Here is an 18,481-nt window from a genome sequence, read left to right as displayed (position 1 = left end):
GAACAAACGGATTATTACAAACCTCATGCAAAGGAGGTGCAAATACCAATAGGTTACAAATCACAATAAAAACTCACTGACCGATCACTACAAGTATCGGGTCCTTAAATATGTTAATGTTATTTTAACGGTCATTTCCTGGAACTGAATAATGGAAATGAACATCGGAGTAAATAAACTCTTTGTGAGCATTGGCATTAGAACACCATTCTTACAAATATCACATCATGTGAAAGTAAACATCGGCATTGATTGGAAAAAAATCAGATTATTGCATAAATCAGATGGCCATAAATCAGATTGGCTTTTCTGGGGGTAATAATCCCTCCAAAATAATAATAATTTGGTCACTCAATTCACCACAGTTTGTGGGAGGACACTCCTGTGCACAATTGGCTGCTGCGTTTCACTCACAAAATATAGTCAATTCACTTTATAGTATAATTCTGTGAAGCGCTTTGGGACACCTCGAAGATGTAATAAGGCACTATATCAAATGCAAGGATTATTATTGTTATTATCTCTCAGTACATCAGCACATGTTGGAGGAATATGAGATTTACTCATATCGGATTGCTGGCACTCTGGATAGTAAGTGCATTTTCATTGAAAATGGGAAATCTATACAGCAAATATTGTTTTCACTTAAATTGAAATATCCCAAAGATAATGACATTTGCATCAGAAGGCAGAGAATGCCAGCAGGCTTGAAAACTTGAATTTGCTCAAGTACATTGGAACACATCTTCAGTATTCAAATAAGGCAGGTTATCCCAGATGTTGCATTTGTAAATATGGTGCATGCGAGCATATAAAGTGGAGAACGAGTTTATTAGGAAATATTAATTATAGATAAATATTGTACACACTGGAATTGAAAGTAGGGATTTTTACATTTCAAAATAAGTTAAAGATTTATGTAGTTGGTCAATGAAAAACTTCTATGAACCTAAAAAAACCCAGTTATTTCACACATTGTGGCAATTCCTATTAAATTGTGGAAGAATAGTGATTTGATGAAGCATTGGCCTAACCTTGGTTGAAAGATTTTGGTTATCATAAGGAATGCTGTGTTTAGAATAGTTCTCTGACCTTGTCATCAGCACAGGGTGCAAAATGAACCCAATGTTCATTTAGTGCTGTTTCCATTTGTAGTGCATATTGTACTTATCGGAAAAGAAAGCTTCCAAATTACAGCCAGTTATTAAAACCTTGCTGTAGCCTGTGTTTGTGTTGATTATGTTGAATGCATTTAAAATTAAGGATTTACGGTTGGAACAATTTGGAATCTGTCTTTGGCTGTAAAAGACACACATTTAGTGAATGAGTTTCTGGTCTCCTAGGTACCACTATATTTGTCTATCTGAGTGGTGATATTTTGTAGAATAGGCTGTTTGAATAAGAACGATGATACATTTAACACAGTAGATAAATTATTCTTCAATTGATTCAAGTACCCAGTCTTTTAGGTTTACTCTTTTAATCACCAGCCTGCCACCTACTTTTGAGGGTGAGTTTAATATCTTTCAAGCATTACAAAAAATATCAGCTGTTAAAGTATATCTGATTTGTGCTACTTTTACCTACAAAATTCTGTAGATAAATCCTTTTTTGTTATTATTCCATTTTGAAGCATCTTGCTGTTGGCATATCTCTTGTAAAGGTGCAAGGTCAGGGCCAGTCATTGTTGTAAATGTGCGGAAAATACAAATTTAAAATGAAATTGTGACTGGCAGATTGGAGGAGGATGAGGGTGATCTGTGGATGTGTCGTTTCAGTGGAGACTCATCGCCCTGTCATTTCTATTGCATTATTAACTGTTCAAACCCCCACCATGCTATTCAGTGCTGTGATTGTATCCACTAGTTTATTTGAATAGAACTTGACTGCAAAGAGCTGGATGTTCATGAAACCCAGCATTAACAGCTGTATCAGAGTGTGTGGGTGTCTTGGAGCTTTGGGTTGGAAATGAACACAGGCTTGCGTGACCAATAAATGGATATCTTAACATCAACACCGGGTAAGCACACTCACATCAGCCATGCTCATGTTTTTAAATAGTCCTTGCGTTTGATGCAGAGCTCAGAAACATTGAAATTTCTCAAAGCACTCTAGAGGTAATTGCTATCAAGTGTAGTGACTATGCATTTCTGGACGCATTTTATTCACAGCAAGGTTCTATTAATTGTTTTTATTTTACTTCATGATTATTTATCATAGAATCGTACAGCACAAAAAGAGGCCATTCGGCCCATCGAGTCTGTGCTGGCTGTTTGAAAAGAGCAGTGTAATGTCAATCCCACTCCCCAGTCCTTTCCCCATAACCTGCAAACCCGTCCTCCTCAAATACCCGTCCACCGCGTTTTTAAAAGTTGCTATCGAATCGGCCTCCACCACCCTTTCAGCCAGTACGTTCCAGATTTGAACAACTCGCTGCGTGAAAACATTTCTTCTCCCCTCCCCTCGGCTTCTTTTAGAGACTATTTTGAATCTGTGACCTTGAGTCACCGACACACCCACCAGTGGAAACAGTTTTTCCCTTTCTAACCTATCAAATCCCCTCATGATTTTGAAGACGTCTATCAGGTCTTCTCGTAACCTTCTCTGCTCCAATGAGGATAATCCTAACCTCTCCAGCCTTTCCTCATAATCAAGGTCCCTCATTCCTGGTACCATCCTTGTGGAGTACCATCTGGAGTATTGTTTACCATAACTCCCTTCCCTTTTGGAAAAGTCATGAGATTTTTATTTTGTGAGAGCTCAAACTTGCATTTGTCAGATAACTAATGATTAGCTAATGGCCACTGTCTTTGAGCGGAGGAAGATGGAATCTCTTTGAGGCTGAGTTGGCTACAAGATGACACACCTGGAAATCGAAGATTGGAATTGCATTGATGCTCTTTGGTGCTGGTCTGATAGTCCAGTACGTTTTGTACTGTAATTATTTTGTACTCTTAAGGCACTGTTGATGATGGATCAGCAATCTGGACTTGTTAGCAAGACTTGGAGGACCAGTCCAGTCATCACTGGGGACAGGGATTCTTCCCACTTAGTATCTGTTAACTCTGCAATTTAAAACCCTAGCCAAGTAGAGTCGTCCTAGCTGGACAAGTAATGGGAAACTTGCAAGTGATCGCAATGGTAAGATGCAAGATATTAGCTGGTTAAATTCCAGCAGGATCTCAATACAGACTCTCAGGACCCTAAGCCTTGGTTCTTGCCAACATGTCTAGAGGTACAGATCAGCCATGATCTATGAAAATGGCTGTGCAGGGTCTATGGGCCGAATGGCCTACTCCTGTTCCTAAGCGCTCTGTCCTACCATATCAGTGTTGTTTGTCAGTTGCTGCAGATTAAATTGCTTTTCTTATAGTCGTATCATCTGGGAGAACAATAACAAAATTACATTTGTACAGCGCCTTTCACATCGCGAGGACGTCCCAAGGAGCAGGAAAATAGAAAACTACAATAGACGACAATAGGATAATGACTCTCCTTCCTGCACACCTGTCTTCCACCCCAGCCCCTCCACAAGTTCAGTTGACTAATTGTGGATATCAGAGTTGATGGCAGTATTGACTGATGGATCTGATTTGATGTACTATATCAAACAATAATCCTTCACAGGGTGTATTGTGAATTTTAATGACTGTGACTTGTAGGTGAACACAGCAGCTAATTTGACCACAGTAACGTCGCATAAACGTTCATGAAGCGAATGACCAGTTTTATTTGGGGGATTATTGGCGAGGACATCTGGGAAGAAAGAAACTCCCTTTTTGATTAGTGGCATGGGAACATTCTTCTGAATAGGCAAGTGGGACCTCAGTTTGAAGTCTCATCCAAAAGATCCCACCTCCAACAGTGCAGTGGACTGGAGTGTCATCAAAGACTAAGTCCTGACGTGGGCTAGAACCATACTTCTCTGACTCAAAGTTGAGAATGCTACCGCCTGCACCAGGCTGACACCCAAGTTGTTCTGTTCAGATAGCCAAGGTTGAAGGAAATCAGGAGTAGCCTACTGAGGGAATCTGTACTGAGAGGAAGTGCAACATTCATTCCAGGGTTTGTCAAAGCAGGATTTGGGGAGATTGTTGAGAGTTTGTGTGAATATTTCCTTCTGTGGTTTTCTCCAGTATGCAAATATTCTCACTCGGCCCAGAGGGTGCTTTTTATCAATTCTTCGTAGCAGGATGGCTACACTTGGCAACCTGAAACAAAGATGTACTCAAGATGCACAACCTCAAATTCCCCCACCACATCCTTCCTTTTTGGAGCACCATATGTCAGTACACCAATCTGCTGTGCTGTCTTCAAATAAGAATTCTTGATAACTTGTCTTAACTTTTTCTCATGAAGGCATCGGTGGGCACATTATACTAGTGTACTGTGAAATGGTCTTTCCTCTTCAGTCCCTCTCCATCCAGTCATGGTACAGCACAGATTGGGTACAGAATATAGTTCAAGGTACGTTGCCTTAACCGCAACCACGGAAATAGCATGCCCTGCTACCCTTGAGTGGCAGCTCCATTTCTTTCTAAAGCTGTCATTGTGGCTGATTGAGACTTCCAGTTTAATGCCAATTTGTGCTTAATTATGGGCCCATTTGTGCTATGTACTTAGGCTGATTAAGATCTGAGTTAAGACTATTGAAGCTCATCTCATCTGTGTTAGATATTTACACCAGCAGGGGGGAGAGGGAGGAGCTTCTGTTGTCTCCTCTGCCTGCACTGGTTCCAGGGATTAAAGGGGCAGCATGCAAACTGACTCGTCATCTGAACATTTTTGTGGTGGATAATAACAACAACAAAGTATTGTGTCTCTCACGTTGGGAGGACCTCCCAAGGCCCTGGAAATAACATCCTACAATGGCAACTTGGACTAATATACAGCCTTTCACGTAGGAACATCTAACAACTTCATGGGAACAATGTGATGGACTGAATAAGTAGGAAGGTAACCGATGCTATGGTTTTAGAGGGTTTTTGAATACAAGGACTATGTGAGGCAGGAACTCTTTGCTCTATGTATCGAACATTTGGTAATGGGAGTGTGCCATTACTACAAAAAGGTTCTTGAATTAAAGCAAGTGTGGAACACTGTAGTGTAGAGTTTAGAGCCCTTGTCTCGCAAGCGAGCAGATCCAGGTTTGATTCCCGGGCAGGGCAAAACCTGATGCAACATTTCCTTACTCCTACACGTCTTTGTTTACCAAGCAGCAAGTAGGAACCTGGATGTTAGTCGATTGGCAGATTGCTTTCCGGCTGTAATAATAATAATAATAATTTGGCTACTCAATCCACTACCGTTTGTGGGACACTGCTGTGTGCACTTTGCTGCTGCATTTTGCTCACAAAAAATTCTGTTTTACAGTATATTCTGTGAAGTACTTTGAGGAGTCTCAATGAAACATTGCCAGACTACGGCACTACCTCACCCCTCATGCGGCTGAAACTCTGGTCCACGCCTTTATCACCTCAACGCTGGACTATGGGAACTCTCTCCTCGCCGGCCTTCCCGGCCCTCCCTCCACACTGCAGGTCATTCAGAACTCTGCAGCTCGTGTACTGTCCCGCACCAGTGACCACATCACTCCATCCCTCGCTCGCCTCCACTGGCTCCCCATCCCCCAGAGGATCGAATTCAAGATCCTCATCCTTGCCTACAAGGCCATTCACAGCCTCGCTTCCTCCTACCTTCGCCACTTCCTCCCTTTCCTCCTTTAAGGCCGGTCTCAAGACCTTTCTCTTTGACCGTGCCTTCAGCTCCCCTCTCGACTCTCTACCCCCTCCTCACTCCCTTCCCTCCCCTCACCCTGACCATTTCCCCCCTCCTCGCTCCCTCCCTTCCCTCCCCTCACCCTGACCATTTCCCCCCTCCTCGCTCCTTCCCTCCCCTTCACCCTGACCATTTCCCCCAATGCTCGGGTCCTGACCCAACTGTCCAGCGCTTTGGGACGTCCTCCCGACGTGAAAGGAGCTCTATAAATGCAATCTTGTTGTTGTTTTTGTTGAAGTCCTAAGTAGCCATATCAAATGCAAGGATTGTTATTTTGTTATTATTATTAAGTAGCAACAATGTAATGATTCCCTCATCATACCCCTTAACTTTCAGCCAGAGAGCAGTAACAGCTTGCACCTATATCACGCTGTCCACGCAGGGTAGCGTCTCAGAGCGCTTAACAGTGACCCCGAGCCGGGGGGAGGTGGCCGTAAGCACAGTCGAACAAGAAAGCTTACAGGCGGGACTTGAAAGACAAGGCAGAGGGATTGAGGGAGAGTGTTCCAGAGTTTTGGGGCATAGCGGCTGAAAGCACGACCTCCAATGGTGGGACGGAGGGTGTGAGGGATGAGCAAGAGGCTTGTGCCAGTCGATCGGAGGCTGAGTGGTGGATTGAAGAGGTCAGAGAGGGAAGGAGGTGCCAGAGAGTGAATGGATTTGAACACGAGAGTGAAGTGGTGAAGTTGATTTGTTCGGTGATGGGGAGCCAATGGAGCCTGGGCCAGAATTGGTGAGATGTGGGTACTGAGTTTGGTCTGGGTCAATATGTGGGCAGCAGAGTTCTGAATGAACTGAATCTTGTGAATGGTGGAGCTAGGTAGACCGGCGAGAAGTGTGTGGGAGTAATCCAAACGGTAGGTGACAAACACATGCACGAGGGATTTGGCTGGATTTGGGGTAAGGATGGTTGGAGACGGGCAATGTGGCGGAGGTGGAAGAAAGTGGTCCTGGTCAGGGACCGGATGTGGGGGAGGAAGAACAGTTAGGGGTTGAACTGGACGCCTAGGTTGCGCACTGGTTTGGTGAGTGTGAGGGAAAGCCCAGGGAGGTTGAGGAGTTCAGATCCACTGGAGTGAAGACGTTGACGGGAACCAAGGAGTATGGCTTCCGTCTTGTTCATATTCATCTGCAGGAAGTTTACACTCATCCAGGCCTTGATGTCTGCCAGACAAGCTGATAGAACATTGGCGGACCTGGAGTTGGTACTGGAAGAGGCAAAGTAAATTTGTGTGATATCCGCATACATGTGGAAGTTTACCCCGTGTCTGGGGATGACATCGCTCAGAGGGAACATATAGATGAGGAAAAGAAAAGGCCAAGGATGGAGCCCTGGGGTACCCCACAGGTGACCGGGTGGGTGCGGGAGGAGATACCATTTGCTGAAATGAAATGAAGGCGGTTGGTTAAGTAGACTAAAACCATGCAAGTGCCGATCCACTAAGATAGATGAGGGAGGAGAGCCGATGGAGGAGGTTGGCGCCCATAGCATCCTGTTGTTAGTTACATCAGTTCCAAGCCTCCTGAGCTGTATTCTGCACGGTGGCTTTTTATTTTCTGATTTTCCTCTGAAAGTTCTGACTAGTATATATTTTGGGGGTTAGTCGGGTGTTTGACACATGTGGAAACCATCACCATGCTTAAGAGTATCCAAAGCAAACTGAGACTTTCATGCATCCCACTTATACATGGAAATTCCTGAGATACATTGCTGGAATGGAGAACAGTTAGGATGAGGGTAGTAATTTATACATCCTTGATATTTACTGTTGCCTAGGGCAACATAAATGTATTTTTAGGCAGTTTGCTTTCCATTACATCAATTCCAAGTCTCCTGAACTGTATTCTGCACGGTGGCTTTTTATTTTCTGATTTTCCTCTGAAAGTTCTGACTAGTATATATTTTTGGGGTTAGTCGGGTGTGTGACACATGCTCAAGGGTATCCAAACTGAACTGAGAATTTCATTCATCCCACTTGCACATGGAAATTCCAGAGATAGATTGCTGGAATGGAATGCGCACTCTCTCCCTGGAGGGACGCATCCTGCTTACCCAATTCCAGAATGTATTAGGTGCAGGTTTTGCAAGAGCCAAAGCTTGGGGAACCCAGAATGTGTTGGGTAACTGCTGGAGTCTAACCAGCTAAAACTACATAGCTTGCCTTTGATATCGACGTCTGGCAAGCTGTCCCGTTGCTTGTCCAGCTCGGGCCATCGTACCTGTTTGGACTTTGGCTTGCAGAGTTAACAGGAGCTGAGTGGGAATTCTCCCTGCCCCTTGTGACTTATCTATCCTTCGAGGTCCTGCTGGTAAGCCAGGCTGCCTGTGCTGTCATCAGCAGTGCCCTGGAATACTGTGGACCCCCCGGCTCAGGAACTGGACTACTGAGATCACCAGAGGGCTGGCTCGATTCTGATATTCTGTTGCTGCGCATGTCACCTTGGAGCCAGTTCAGCTCCAATGAGACTCTGTTCTGACTAGTTTACAAAATTCTGACTTGTATTGAGCTGGTTTATGATTTTACAGGTGTTAGCAACCTTCAAATGACCATGTTTCTTGAGTAAGCTTAAACAATTAATTTTTGTAGGCTTACTGATGAAGGGGAAAATCCCTGCACCAGGACAAATTTAAAATTGTTACCAAAAAAAACTAAGGGAGAGGTTAATTTTTTTTAAAAGTGAGAGCTTTGGGACATGGAATCCTCTACCAAAAACGTGGTTGCAGTAAAATCTACAATTAATTTGTTTAATTAAAAAATGCAAAAGGATATATAATAATCCTTGCATTTGGTATAGCTCTTTACCACATCTTTGAGATGTCTCAAAGTGCTTCTCAGGATATACTATCAAGTGAATTGATGATATATTTTGTGGGCAAATAATAAGGGGTATGGGAAGAGAGCAAGACAGTGGGGCTAAGATAATCGTTTTGTTAGAGAGCCAGCATGGACAACAAGTGCTAGAGCCAAATGACAATCTTTGGTGCTGTAAATTCTATGATCCCATTTCCGTGGTTGGGGTTAAGGTAATGACATGAACTATATTCTCTACCCAATCTATACTGTTCCATGATTGGGGGGAGAGTGAGTGAAGAGGAATAACATGAATTACCCTTGAAGATGTTTTGTTATAGCTACTGTAATCAAAATGGAAGAATTAGAAAGATGTGCTATAAATTGGTGGTGCTATCTTATTAATTATTAAATGTTGGTGCCCAATTAATAATAATACTTGCATTTGATATAGTGCCTTATTGCGTCGTTAAAATGTCTCAAAGGCTTTACTGGATCCACTAAAGTATAGTGCCTGTGGAACAAAATTTGCGCATGAGTAGTGTCCCATAAACAGACATGAAGTGAATGACCAATTCTAATTAGAAGATTTTTGGCTAGGACATCAGAAGAGGCATACTCCCGTCTCTTTTTGATTAGTGCCATGAGATCTTTAATGTCCACCTGAATTGGGCAGACTGTACCTCAATTTCACATATCATCAGAAGGATTGCAACTCCTAACAATGCAGCATTGCAATGGAGTATCAGTCTAGACTGTGTGAGTTCAACTTAGTGCTAAAACAACAGCTTGCATTAAATAGAGCATTTCACGCAGGATAGTGCCTTGAAGTACTGAACCCACAACTTTCTGACTGAGAGGTAAGAGTGCTACCAACTGAGCCAGACTGACACTCAAATTAGAAGGAACAAAGGAGTTCAATGCCTTTGGCGAGGGAGGAGAGAAATTAGATGGAATATGTATCAAGTCACTCCCTTGTTATTAAAGAAAACATTAATTGTTTTCCATATGCCTCTCACTATGCAGTTCAGTTCAGGCTCTCTGTTCTCTTTTAACCACGTACATTTTATACAGTTTTCATTTGGAACTGTATCCTGTCAAATACTCAAAAATACCTTTCCTTTATGATTGAAGCAGAGTTTGTGTCTGAAATTTTAGAATCTGCACAGCAGCTGAGAAAATTGTGTTTTTTAAAACATTAGAATTTTGTATTTGTCATGATCAGGGTTGTTTACCTCATTAGGCCCAATAACAACTCTCCATTCCTCAGTATGGGGTGGTTAGGGGAAGGGAAAAATTATGGCAGATAATTGATTTTCCACAGTTTTCCACTGTATCACTTATGTTGTGGCTCTTCCTAATGGGATTGCTAGATTAGTATAATAATAATAATCCTTACATTTCAAATCCATTCACTCCCTGGCACCTTCCCCACCTCTCCGACCTCCTCATTCCCCAATTCACCACCTGGTGCCTCTGCTCGACTGGCACCAGCCTCCTACTTGTCCCTCGCATCCTCTGCCCCATCATCAGAGGTCGTGCTTTCAGCCACTATGCCCCAAAACTCTGGAACACTCTCCCTCAATCCCTCCGCCTTGCCCTCCCCTCTCCCCTCTTTCAAATCCTGCCTGAAAACCTTTCCTCTTCGACCGTGCTTATGGCCACCTCTCCCCCAGCTCGGGGTCAGGCTCTGTTACTGCTAAGTGCTCTGAAACGCTGCCCTGCGTGTAGGGCAACATATAAGTGCAAGTTGCTGCTGTTGTTGTACATTTGATACAGTGCTTTTCACATTCAGTGGCCATCTCAAAGCACTTCAAAGGATTTTCTGTGTACTTGTACACTATGGGTTCTTTAACATACAGGCAGATGGGTCTCATTTTAATGTCATCTGAAGAATGGTAACTCCAACAATGCAGCACACCTCTAACATGCTTGAGTGTCAGCATAGAGTATATGGGTTCCAAGTCCTTACGTGGGCTTGAACCACAACCCTCTGATTCAGGTGAGAGTGCTCTGATTTGAGCTAGGCTGATTCTGTCTTCCCCTGCCGTTGAATGTATTTTCTAGTGGCAGCAACAACAACAAAATTACATTTGTATAAGGGAAAGAAATGGATGGAAATCAGCCTTGAGGCATTTAGAACAATTGTAGCAGCTCATCTGCTGCTCTGGCTGAGATGAGATAATGCATCACCGACTGGGGTTTCACCTGGGAGTCTCTGTTTGTAAGGCTCAGGTTCACATTACCAAATGACCCATGGGAAATGTGTTTTTTCCCAGAGAGAGAATACTTGGCGACGCTAGCTTTTTTTATTCTGTCTGGCTCGTCATCTGATTGTTCAGGTGAGCCTTAAGAACATGACCCTCCCTCCCTCCCTTCCCCCCCCCCCCCACTCGTCTTGAACGCGAGATGACCTGGGTTCGATTCTGGGCAGGGCGAAACTTTAGGCAAGTTTGCTTACTCCACACGTCTGTTTACCTAGCAGTACGTAGGATTCCGGTTGTTAGTTGAGTGGTGGATCGCTTTTACGGGGGTAATAAACTCATTAAAATAATTATTTGGTCACTCAATCCATGACAGTTTGTGGGACACTGCTGTGCTCATTTGGCTGCTGTGTTTCACCCACAAAATACACAGTTAATTCACTTTACAGTATATTCTGTGAAGCACATCTTTGACTTGATAAAGCACTATGTCAAATGTATGAAGTATTATTATTGTCCATCCTCATCCAATTTACCCTAAATTCAAATTCGCTACTGATTTTTTTGAGTCAGTCTGCTCATCTTATTATGGTGTGGTGAATTGCTTGGTGCAGATTATCTGCTGCGTTTGCCTCAAAAACAATATTCACTTCAATTCTAATTAATCTGCTTCTCTAAAAAGTGTTCTGAGACATTTCATTTTACATGAAAGGCGGTGTATAAATCTAATTTGTTTTTTTTTGTCCCACAAAATTATCTGCTTGGGATATCATAATGATAAAGATGGGAGCATATTGAAACCATAGACTCTAATTATGCGTTCTGTAACTTTGAGATAATACCCATCCCCATGTTGTATCCCCTGGTGTGCTCGGGTCTTGTATGGATTGCGTGCTAGTTACCCTGTTTACGCCAATGTGTATGGGGGCAGCTGTTTTTGCAGTAGTTATTCACAATCGTACGCCCTGACAAATGGTGACATTTGTAACCAGAGCAGAGAGGATTGAGAGTGGGCTCAATACACATGTTTGAGATTTTAAGAACATAAGAATTAGGAGCAGGAGTAGGCCATTCGGCCCCTCGAGCCCTGCCCTGCCCCGCCATTCAATAAGATCATGGCTGATCTTCAGACCTAACTCTGATTACCTGCCTATCTCCATATCCCCTAATCCTCTATTTTTTAAACATCTCTCAGTGTCAGCTTTGAAGATGTTCAAGGACTGACATCTACAGGCTTCTGGGGGAGTGAATTCCATAAATTCACTACCTTCTGAGTGAAGAAATGTTTCCTCAACTCTGTTCTAAAAGGCTGTCCCTTAAAATTAAGACTGTGACCCCCGGTTATAGATTCTCCTACCGGGGGAAACAGACCCTCAGTGTCTACTTTATCAGCCCTTTAAGAATCTTATATGTTTCAATAAGATCTCCCCTAATTCTAATCTCCCCTAATTTTGAAAGGGTTCGAGAGAAAAGATTATTTCCACTAGTTTGTGAATCAGCAGGAAGGGACAATTAACTCAAAATTATAACTAGAAGCTTTAGAATCCTGTAGTGTAGTGGCTAGTGCGCTTACCTTGCAAGTGAGATAGGTTCCCGGGCTGGGTGAAATCTTAGGCAAGTTTTCATAGATTCATAGAATGTTACGGCACTGAAGGAGGCCATTCGGCCCATCGAGTCTGTGCGGCTCTTTGACGGAGCGTCACTTTCACTGACCCCAATCACCAGCTTTTTCCCCATAACCCCCCAAACCGTCTTCCCCGATACCTGTCCAGTTCTCTCTTAAAAGCTGTTATTGAATCGGACTTCACTGCCCTTTTGGGCGGATCATTCCAAATTCCAACAACTCACTGAGTGAAAACATTTCTTCTAACCTCCCCTCTGCTTCTTTTGGTGATATCTTCAGACTGTGACCGCAGGTCACAGACACACCTACCAGCGGAAACAGCTTTTCCCTATCTCGCCTGTCGAAACCTTTCATGATCTTGAAGACCTCTATCAGGTCCCCGCGTAACCTTCTCTGCTCTAATGGGAAAAGTCCTAACTTCTCCACTGTCCTCATAGCTAAGGTTCCCCATTCCTGGTATCATTCTCGTGAACTCCTCTGTACCCTTTCCAGTGCCTTAATGTCCTTCCTGAGGTAATGGGCCCAGAACTGGACGCATTACTCCAGCTGAGGCCTAACCAGTGTTTTGTACAGATTAACCATAACCCCTACTCTTATACTCTATGCCCCGACTAATAAAGCTCAGTACACCAAATGCCTTTTTTACTGCCTTATCTACCTGCTCTGCTACCTTTAATGATTCGCTTACTTGAACACCCAGATCTCTCTGTACGTTCACCCCCTTAAGATTGAGCTCCAAGTCTATATTGCCTCCTATCATTCTTCCTCCCTAAGTGTATCACCTCACACTTATCCACATTGAAATCCATCTGCCACATGTCAGCCCATTCCACCATTCTGTGTATGTCTGTCTGCAGTTGGTTACAGTCCTCCTCACTAGTTTGCTTGATTGTCGGATCACTTCCCAGGTGTAATAATCCCTTACTAATATTAATAATAATAAATAATTTTGTCCATCAATCCACGTTTGTTAGTTGATTGCTGGATCTCTTTCTGGGGGTAGTAAACCTTCCTCCCTTGCCCCTACCCCCCACCCGCAGAAAAAAATTGGTTAATCATTCCATGACTGTTTTTGGGACAATGCTGTGTGCAATTCACTGCAGTATACAGTTAATTCATTAAACAGTATATTATGAAGTGCTTTGAGACATCACAATGATGTGATAAGGCACTGTATCAAATGCAATAAATATTATTAAATAGGGGAGAGTAGGAGAAACATTTTTTCCAAGTGATTATTGGGATATGGAACGTGTTTCTGCAAGTGGCTTTGAAAATATTATTAATAATAATCCTTGTATTTGATGTAGCTTCTGCATCGAAGCATCTCTAAGCACTTTGCAGCATTTACTGTAAACAGTGTACGGGCTGTACTTTTGGGTGAACATGGCAGCCAATTTGTGCACAAACAGCCATGAAGTGAATGATGAGTTTTAACTGTTAGTACACTGGGAAAACTCCCTTCTCTTTTTTCCCCCCCCAATTACTGCCATGGGATCTTTAACATCCAACTGAACAGGCAGACTGAACTAAAATTTAACAATCAATCCAAAAATGGCACTGCCAACAATGCTTCATTCCTCACCATTGAGATGTATCTAATAGGATTAGAGCAGATAGCTACAGTGGGGGAATACCTCCAGAGGGTTAGCAACAGTGCAGACACAATATGGGAAGAGCAGTGGAATAGGATTAGACTAAAGTGCTCCGATAGGGAACTAGAGATACAAATGCACTGTGGGCTGAATTGTTTCCTTCAAAGTGCTGAAACTCATTCCATTAGCACATTGTTGGCTGGCTTGGATATGTTTTTCAGGGCAATAGCACCAGCTGGGGTTCTGGTCAGTTAATAAATTTGTCACAACGAACAGTGACTGAGGCTTAGGCCAGCATGCCCCGATCTTTGGAACCTTTAGAACTCCTTCACTCAATCTCTCCATATTGCTTCCCTTTCACCTGTCTTCAAAAGCTTCCTAAAAATTTACTATAGTTAAACCTGTTAAAGCAACTACCTCTGTTCAGCAACCACTTGTCTAACACAACCAGTGGCATTTCATGTTTAGCCCTGTCGGTTTAGGGACACCGTGTTCTAAGTGAATTTAAGTGTACTGAATGGTAATCCTTGCGCTGAGTGTAGACTCCAGTTAGACTCCTAGTCCATTTACCAATGCAGTGCTGAACAGACCATATTATGCCCATAGCTTCCTGCCTCACCAATGAGGTGTTAGTAAATGCACCAGGAGGCTAGTGGGAATCTACACGTGGGCCTACAGATTTTTTAAAATCCGCCCTGGTCAATGAACCCGTACTCAGAGGCCACTTTTATGTAAAGGCCACTATGTCCAATCCCCTGAGTCCTGTTAACCCTGTAAGCCAAAGCCCCGACGGGACAAGCTAGACAAGCAGCAAGAGAGCTTGCTGCACAGCAGTATCCACGGCAAGCTATGTAGTTTTAGACCTAACGCACACTCTGGGGGTCCCCAAGCATTGGCTCTGTCAACTTGCGCTTAACACTTTCCTGAATTAGCTAAGCAGGATACGTCCCTCCAGGGAGAGAGTGCTATTCCATTCCAGCAATCTATCTCTGGGATTTCCACATGTAGGTGGGATGCATGAATTTTTCAGTTTTGTTTTGACACTCTTAAGCATGATGACGGGTTCTGCATGTGTCAGAAACCTAACCCCCCAAATAAATCCCCTGAGTGGTTGTTGAAAACAGATTTGAATCTATTTTAATTGTGCCTGCAGCCACCTCCCCATTTGTCACCTGCTCCATCACTCCCCTTGTGTCCAGCACTGTGCGTGAAGCGCTCTTTGAAGGTAGCTCCAGTCTGTCATTATCATCTGAACTCCTTTGTCTTCCAATCTTCTAAAACTGTTCCAAGGCACTCATTTTGTTTAACTCCCTTGCACACTGCAGCCAACATCAACACTTATTAAGATTCTTTATGTGTACTGTGTCATAAATTGAGGGGGTGAGATGAGAGCTCACAGCCTGTTTATTACATCACGTCTTTAGGTTGTTGTTGCTAAGAATTTGTGTGAAAGAGCTGTTACTTCTCTATGCAAAGGATCTTTCATTTGTGAAACGTCAAATTCATTGGAATCTTTCAATGATTATGAAGTATGAGCTGGACAAATAATTGTCTGTTCCTCTGGTTGAGCATATTGAATTACATAGAATTGCATTGAATGTTCTGCACAGAAAAGGGCCATCTGGTCAGAACTAGTCTATGACAGCGTTTAGACTCCACACCAGCCTCTACCTCCTACTTCAGCAGGCTGAGTGGAGGAGCTGTGTGATGGGAATGCACAGTTTTCTTCACTTGTCTCCTGAAAGTGTTGTCTATCTCCAGTGAGCAATTGTAATTTCTTGGGGAAAATGATGAGACATTCAATAAGATACGAGATGTCAGTTTAGCTCAATTGATAATGCTTTTATTTCTGGGTTAGAAGATTCCGGGTACAAGACAGCACTGATGGAATTGTGCCCTGGCACTTTTACAAGATGAGTGAGTGAAGAAAATTGGAGAGGGAATAATAATTATACTAATAATTTGGAAAATGTTTGGGATTGTGAGCTCATGTCTAGGCTGGCTTGTTAACAGTAGCTCTGCAATGTTGGAGGTGCCATCCTTCGGTGAGATGTTAAAACAAGGCCCTGTTTGCCTCTACCTTCCTTTATGGTTGGCCAACAAAAAACATTTTCCATCCCCTCTAAATGAATATTTTATGGCATAAATCAAGAAATATTCAATCAAGAAGAAACTGCAAACACACTACCTACCGGCCGAACAAGGGGTTTACCTAGCCTCATGGCCATGTTCATGGCCGCTTCTTGTGGCCCTTGGGCCACAGGTTGGCCACCACAAAGGTAGGTGATGAAGATTCCATGATGCTACTGGAAAAGAGAAGGGAGCTTCTCCTGTGTCCTTGGCAACAGTCTTAAATTGGCCATTCACGCTGTTTGTGAGATCTTTCTGTATGCAGACACAATCGCTACACTTGTCAGTAATTACCAGTGAAATATTTCAATGCTATTGATTCAATCTTGGGTGTCTTACAGTAGATAATGCACTGCTTCTCTTGACAAAACACAGGTGTGATTGGAATAGGATTGAAAGGATCTGGGCCAGTGGAACTGCATTACTATTAAATTTAAATTCTATTAATGTAGAGGGCACTGCCATCAAGTCACTGAACTCCTTCTGGTTTAATCACTTTCCCACAAGTGTGCCTAGCATTTCAGATTAGAAAATAACTTATTCACTGGCTGATTTCAATGATCTTTTAAAGCCCTTGAATTTGTAGACTGCAGTGATGTTAGAAAATATCTGCAGCAAAGTAGGAGGACTTCATTCTCCTCAAATAAGAAAAGTAGTAAACAGTGAGGAAGATAGTAGAAGACTGCTCATTTTACCAGTCTGTCTATGTCCGTCTATTTTACCAGTCTGTCATTCAGAACTCTGCAGCTCGTGTAGTGTCCCGCACGAGGCTTCGGGACCACATCACTTCCACCCTCGCTCGCCTCCACTGGCTCCCCATCCCCCAGAGGATTGATTTCAAGATCCTCATCCTCACCTACAAGGCCATTCACGGCCTTGCTCCCTCCTACCTCTCCAACCTACTATCCCCCTACCTACCTGCCCGTACCCTCCGTTCCTCTGGCTCTGGTCTGCTCCACGTCCCCCGCCCCAACCGCCCTACCATCGGTGGTCGGGCCTTCAGCCTCTCAGCCCCCAGGCTCTGGAACTCTATCCCCAGTGCCTTCGCCGCTTCCTCCCTTTCCTCCTTCAAGGCCGGTCTCAAAACCTTTCTCTTTGACCGTGCCTTCAGCTCCCCTCTCGACTCTCTTCCCCCTCCTCGCTCCCTCCCTTCCCTCCCCTCACCCTGACCATTTCCCCCCTGCTCGGGTCATGACCCAACTGTGCAGCGCCTTGGGACGTCCTCCTGACGTGAAAGGCGCTTTATAAATGGAATCTTGTTGTTGTTGTCCATTTGCAATGAGGAGGATAGTAGCAGACTGCAAATGGACATAGACAGACTGGTAAAATGGGCAAACACATGGCAGATGAAGTTCAGTGTGGAGAAATGCGAAGTGATTCATTTTGGGAGGATGAATGAGGAGAGGCAGTATAAACTAGATCTTAGTAATAATAATCCTTGCATTTGATATAGCGCTTTTCACGTCTTCTATAAGTCTCAAAGCGCTTCACAGAATATGCTGCAAAGTGAATTGACTATATATTTGTGGGCGAAACGCGACAGCCAATTGCGCACAGCAGTTGTGGATTGAAAATGACCAATTTATTATTGTTTTTGTTTTTTGGAGGGATTATTATTAGGTGTGTGGAGTAACGAAACTTGAACAAGGTTTTGTCCTGTTTGGAATTGAACCCAGGTGTCTCGCTTACAAGGTGAGTGCTCTAACCACTGAGCTACAGGACTCCACAACTTAAAGGGGGTGAAGGAACAGAGAGACCTGGGGGTTCATATAAGCAAATCTTTGAAGGTGCCAGCACAGGTAGATAAAGCTGTTTATATTTAAAAAAAGCATATGGGATAATAGGCTTTATAAATAGACGTCTGGAAACGTGAAAAGCGCAGTATCAAATGCAAAGATTATTATTAAATAGGGGCATAGAATACAAAAAGTTAGTTATGATGAACCTTTATAAAACACTGGTTAGGCCTCAGCTAGAATACTGTATTCAGTTCTGGGTCCCACACTTTAGGAAGGATGTCAAGGCATTGGAGAGGGTGCAAAGGAGATTTACCAGGATGGTACCAGAAATGAGGGACTTCAGTTATCAGGAGAGGCTACAGAAGTTAGGATTATTCTCCTTGGAGCAGAGAAGGTTAAGAGGAGACTTAATAGAAGTTTTCAGAATTATGAGGGGATTCGATGGGGTGAACAAGGAGAAACTATTCCTACTGGCGGGTGGGTCGGTAACCCGAGGACACCCATTTAAAATAGTTGTTAAAAGAAACAGAGGGGGGTGAGGAGAAATTTTTTTACACAGCGAGTTGTTTGGATCTGGAAAACACTGCCTGAGAGGATCGACGAAACCAATTCAATAACA

The 18,481-nt window shown here is 43.3% G+C and overlaps 1 protein-coding gene across 1 annotated transcript in view; it reads left to right on the top strand.

The window, feature by feature from the left end:
• LOC103190004 (arf-GAP with GTPase, ANK repeat and PH domain-containing protein 1) overlaps window positions 1-18,481 on the top strand; it is a gene marked incomplete at its 5' end in the record, with an annotated part of 247,658 nt that overhangs the window by 362 nt on the left and 228,815 nt on the right.

The sequence above is a fragment of the Callorhinchus milii genome, unplaced genomic scaffold, assembly GCF_018977255.1.
Source record: "Callorhinchus milii isolate IMCB2004 unplaced genomic scaffold, IMCB_Cmil_1.0 Scaffold2, whole genome shotgun sequence".
Lineage (NCBI taxonomy): Eukaryota > Metazoa > Chordata > Chondrichthyes > Chimaeriformes > Callorhinchidae > Callorhinchus > Callorhinchus milii.
The sequence above is the reverse complement of the archived record's forward strand: the minus strand, read 5'-3'. Positions and strand labels throughout refer to the sequence as shown.